This window comes from Phoenix dactylifera, chromosome 2 (genome assembly GCF_009389715.1).
Source record: "Phoenix dactylifera cultivar Barhee BC4 chromosome 2, palm_55x_up_171113_PBpolish2nd_filt_p, whole genome shotgun sequence".
Taxonomy (NCBI): Eukaryota; Viridiplantae; Streptophyta; class Magnoliopsida; order Arecales; family Arecaceae; genus Phoenix; species Phoenix dactylifera.
This window is the reverse complement of record NC_052393.1, coordinates 15,902,547-15,908,602: the sequence shown is the minus strand read 5'-3', so window position 1 is coordinate 15,908,602 and position 6,056 is coordinate 15,902,547.

Sequence of the window (6,056 nt, the reverse complement as noted above, 5' to 3'; positions counted from 1 at the left end):
AAAGAAAGATTTTATTTTAAGATTTTTTTTGTATGTTTACCTTTCAAAAATATATAAAATTATATGAATATCATTGTAAAATTGCTATTTACATGTATATCTTTTTCTTTCTTTCTTTTTTTATATATGTATTCATACTATCTAATATCGTTAGAAAAATAAATAATTTAAATTTGAAATGACTGAAATATTTTTGACGCACAAAAAGACAACTCTATAAAGATACACATGCAAATAGCAACTTTATAAGGGTATTCATGTAATTACGCATATTTAGGATAGAAAAAATTCAATAAAAATAATTAAAATTCAGTAAAAATAATTCAGTCGTTCTTAATAAAAAAAAGCTGGCAAAAAAAATTAATATTATCATGCCACATGATCTTATGTTAATATCAACTTTTATAAAATGAATTATGTTGCTTTTACGAAATTCTTGCTTCAAAAATAAATAACTCAACATTTATAAATCACTAAAAAATATTTTACTAATCTAAGCATCTATAATTAATTTAAATTTGACATGCTTTAATCTTTTAAAAATAATGAAGTATATATTGATGTTATAGATCTAATAATGATAATTATATTAAAATCAAATGGAGAATAATATTACCAAAATGATCACCTAATATTCCAACTTGACCGAGTCCAGATCTTAAAAAAAAAATTGACAATGTGGCTCAATATATTTTTGACTTGTCAATCCAACTGAATCGTAAAAGACCTAGCAAGTTCTAATTTTTTTAATTAATTTTTTAAATATATATCCTTCTAAATATGAGAAATTGTATAAATACCCTTCTAATGTTGTTATTTGCGTATATACCCTTATAACCTTTTTTTGTATATCTATCCATAAAAGTATTTCAGTCATTTTAGTTTTAAGCAGTTTATTTTTTAATGACGTTAGATGGTACGGGTATATATGAAAAAAAAAGAAGGATGTACATGCAAATAGTAATTTTATTGAGGGTATTTATGCAATTTCATATATTTAGAAGGGTATACATGCAAAAAAAATTCTTTATTTTTTCCTCATGTACTTTATCCATATAATGGCTTTAAATGCAAGATGACAATTTTGACAAAACTTTTCCATTTCTTTTGGTCTTTTAGGTTGTATGTGATAAGTGACATCAAAGCTAGGTCTAATATACATCACAAGGTCACTCACGATATCAGTGTCAAGTAGGACTTGGTCGGTTTGCGTAGGACCTAGGGCATGGGTGGTCTCTTTCTCTCTCTAATCTATGATGAGAGTGTCACGAGGTTAGGTGGAGAACATTGTTACAATCCCATATAGACTAATAATAGAGGTGCCATATGAGTTTATAAGTTTAACGGCCTTCCATCCAATAGCTTAGCTTTTTGGATCGTGACTACGTGGTAGGGACAATTGAGATAAGGTCTAATATTGCTTCTTATGCCCATGCACATGGGGGAGCGTCGTAGCCATCAAAAATTTCAAAACACTTATCACCTTGGAAATTGCTTGTAGATGAAACAAGACAACACGTGTGCTCTAAATTCTCAAAGCTGCAATGGATGGAGATGGTAACATGAAGGGGGATAGGATTCATTTGTATGGAAAGGGAATGATCGATGACACCGATACCATCAACCGATTATAGGAGGATGAAGGCGGCCGAATTTTAGAATTCATGCTAACGTTAGCATAAATGAGAAGTAGAAGATGAGCTAATATGTGCGTGCCATTCGCAAGCAGGTTGCCGTCTATTAAAAAGTTGGATCAAGTAGGGAATTTCAATTAGTAAATCAGCTGGCTTAAGCTTAATTTGCTTAAGGCTTCAGCAGGTAAGCTGGCTTAAGCTTGTTAAAACTCTATCAGACTGAAGATTATAAAAACAAACCCATCTCCCAGGAATGACATGAGTCCGAAAATCTGCAACGGTTGAAACTTCCTTGCATATATACATTGCAAGCGCCATAGGCCGATAAAAATATAATTCAAGAGAAGTGAATTGATCCTTCATCAAGCTAGCTGAGAAAGATTTCATTGAGAGACTTTATTTTTTGCTCATCAATCTTTAGTTCAAAGCTGTTTTTATTTGTTTTATTTATGCCTAGTTGTGGTATGTTTTGTCTCAATATGAGAAGGAAATATAAAGCTGTTGGTGTATATGAGCCGTCAATTGACACGGTCAATTGATTATTTACCATTCTCATATGGTCACCGTTAATTACAATCTTTCTCTCTACTGAATTTTCTCTCTCTACCGGACTTTCTCTATCTAGATACTTTTTCTCTCCATAGAACTTTCTCTCTCTATGAATCTTTCTCTCTAATGGACTTTCTTTCTCTACGAGTCTCTCTCTCTACCTGTCAGTTTTTCTCTTCATTCGGATAATATGAGTACAATGTAATTACTCAGATCGATGTGTTTCATGAGCGAACGAAATATATTGAAATAGATTGTCACTTTATTCGGCATCATATTAGGTAAAGTACTATTTAGTTGATACATGTTACATATGCGGATCAACATGCGGATATTTTTACGAAGGTTGATTCATCGGGGCGTCATCGTAAGTTGGTTAGCAAACTCAAGTTGGCATCTTCGCTACTATCTTGAGTTTGAGGAATAATGTTGGTGTATATGACTATATGAGCCATCAATTGACACCGTCAATTGATTATTTATCATCCTTGTATGGCCACTGTCCAATGACAAGGATTGGTGGGTGGAAAAAAATTGCGCTGTATAAATAGGGGGACTCTTTTGTACTCGTTGGAATACACAGAAATATTTCCAAAATTCTTTTCTCCTCCCCCCCTCTTCGGATATTTTTACAGAAGCTAGGCCTTTTAGAAACTCTTCCAAGTGGAAATTCTGCTCACAACCCCTCAATTTCTAAGACTGATTGATTATTTGCAGGCTGCCATGGTCTCATGACAGGGATTCCAACATCTATATAATTTTGTATTAATTAATTTCAAAAGCACAGCCGACAGGCTACATCTGGAGCGAAAAATCTAAATCCAGCAAAAAGATCTAAAGCAGCATGCACTGCCTCTTTGCCGGCCCCAACAGTTGCTTTTCCTTTTGCTGGTGGAGCTCATCGCATCTTCCCTAGAAATATGATGTCTGGGATGAAAAAAGAGGAGTATTTCTCGGTGCAATGGCTTCTAAGACTTTACTAATCAATTCATGTTAGCTAAATAAAAAAGAAAAATCATGAATGAGTGAGAGAGGACCATGACCATGCATCTCATGTGCTGATGAGATCACCCATATATTCATTTAGCACTTCCTCTTAGATTGGTCATATTAAGTCAACACATGTTGAAAATAAGTATCCTTAGCCATTCAGTTTTCTTCAACATCTTTGATGGCCTTGTGGCTTTGTTGGTCAATCCAAATTAGTGAAAAAGGAGAAAAAAAGAGAATGAATTAGATAAGAACATGATCTTGCGTCTCACGCCTTCATATTTAATAATCATCTAGGTTGCATATGCTGAATGGAAGTGGCCTTAGCCATCGAGTGTATCTGTTGATGCTTTTGATGGCCTTGGAGCTCTAGGAACACGATGCTAAGGGCAAAGGGCACATATACTTGGGTAGGTTCCTCCATTTTCCATAAAGTCCGGATACTTTTTTATGCAAAGGGGGAATAAGGACCAAACATATGGGACAAGCATTAATTCCTTGGCATCAGGTGCTTTCCACCAACAAATTCAGCTCATCCTTTCAAGGAAGGAGTATTGTGCAATATCTGATAGAATACTCCCCCTTTGGAGTATTGTGCTGATAGAATAAGAATTAAATATAGTTACACCTGGCAGTAGGAATTTTTAATATTCCTTATGAAGGGGACCTTGGTGGCGGCTGGTGGTTGTCGCCTATCGGAGACCTCGACTTCCAGTGCTGAGCTAAGGGCTGCAAAGGAGAGCCTTAGATATGCGCAATGAGTGTTGCAGGCTAGCTCCATTATTATGGAGGATGACTCGGCTACCATTATAGGATGGATTCAGAAGGATCTGCAGGTGGTGGGGTAGGACCATCCTCTATTTCGTGATTTTGGGCGATGGGTAGTGACAAGGAGGCCTTCCTGGCTAAGCATATTTATAGAAAGGCTAATGGAACCGCTGATTGGGTGGCTTCTTATGTGGTTAGTCACTCAAGCGATACTCTGTGGATGTAGGAGAAAGAGCTGCCTAGGGCTCTCCGAAATATTTTGTTTTTTGATTTTATTGTATGCATCCGTACTCGTATACTGTGAGGCTTTTTTAAAGCTAAAAAAAATAAAAAATTAAAAAAATAAAAAAGGGGACCTTGATCATAAGCAACCCCGGTTCCTACTGGCCAAGTGTCATGATAAGCTCTCCAGTTGCGGAAAGCTTTGAAGTGTACCGGTACATGCCCTAATGCGATGTCCCACAAATCCCACCTGGGTTCCCCATCCATGTAGCATGAGGGGATATATTGGTGCAATTGCGGGGTGATATATATGGGCTCTTTTTGGAGTAGATATTCTACTTGGCCCCGGCCACTTTGATGGGAATTAAATGAAGGCCAAGCGACTTTTGGAGAGATTCTATCTCATGTCAAGCCATTGGATACAGTAAAGGATATCATAGCACATGAAGCCAAAAATAGTACACATATATTTGGAATAGAAACAGTGGTGATCTTTCCCTTTCTTATCTTTGAGTGCACGGTTGGAATGCAAACTCTAGCCCAGGGACAGTCACAAAAGACCAAAACACGAAAAAGAGATTTTCCACAAGATTTCCACAGGATCGAATCTGCATCAATGTTCCACTATGTGAGGACCGGCGAGCATGTGTTTAGTCCCACATCAGTTATTTACTGAGAAAATCTTGAATAATTATATAGGACTAAGAAATTTAAAAAATACATTCATACTAGTTTTTTTGGATGAGGTCCTACATCATGACAAATATATAGTGTAAGAGTGAATTTGGCTAATAGCCTGTGTGGACTAAAAAACACTGCAATATGGGTTCATGAAGGCTGACCACGAGCTTACTTTGTATGAGTTCCAAAATATAAGGTCTAAAAGTATTAGAGAGAGAGTTGCCAAACCTTACATCGCTAGCTTGCATCAGCGACTATTTCCCATCCCAGCAACACCAAAATCACCATTTTTATAGGAAACAAAGAAGCCCTAATGGGGCATAACATGATATAAGGGATCTGTATCAATGATCCAACTAATGCCTTCACCTATGAAACTCGAATAAACATCATCACAAGTGGAGAGTAAATCACATCATATCCTACCATGGTTGTCACTATTCCTCTTCTCCTTTTTTTTTTTTCTGCATTCCTTCGTTACGTCTCCTGACTTCTCGCGATAATAGAAAATTATTTCCTTCTTGGATTTTGATCCTCCCCTTGACTTCTCATAATATGTAGCTTGCGGCTCTTATTTCTCCCATCTCTTTTTGTGACAAATGCCTCTATTTGCAAATAAAATCAACATTTGTTTGGGATTTCATTTTTTTTTTTATGTTAGAAACTTTGAGGTTGGAAAAATTACTTATATTCAACAACTTATAACAATACCTCTAAGATAAAATCTATTGTAATTTTATTATCAAAATATTACATTTGTTTTGAAATAAGGATATATAACTAAGGGAACATATTTATCCTTTACAACAGCACCCATGCCCCCCCAATCCCCAATGCATTCTCATATTATAGCTTGTAACTGTTTAGAGAACTGTAACAATTCCACATTAGATAGGAAAATGACTTTAGTGATGCTTACATACTCATGAGGTCACTTCCGTGCTAGTTTATTTATTTAATTCATTCAGCCCTTGGTCTATTTATTCATGATATACATGCCGGATAACGCACATGCACCCACTATCATCTTGCTCCGGTCTAGTCTCCATTTGCATGTGAATTAAGGGTTAATGTCAAACGGGATATATTATCCATCCTTTCCTTATCAACGTAAGAATTTGAGTTATATCTCATCAAAACCCACGACCCCCCTTGCGTGGTGATTCTCCAACATTACCTCTAATCCCCATGTTACACTTCCTTGAAATCCGT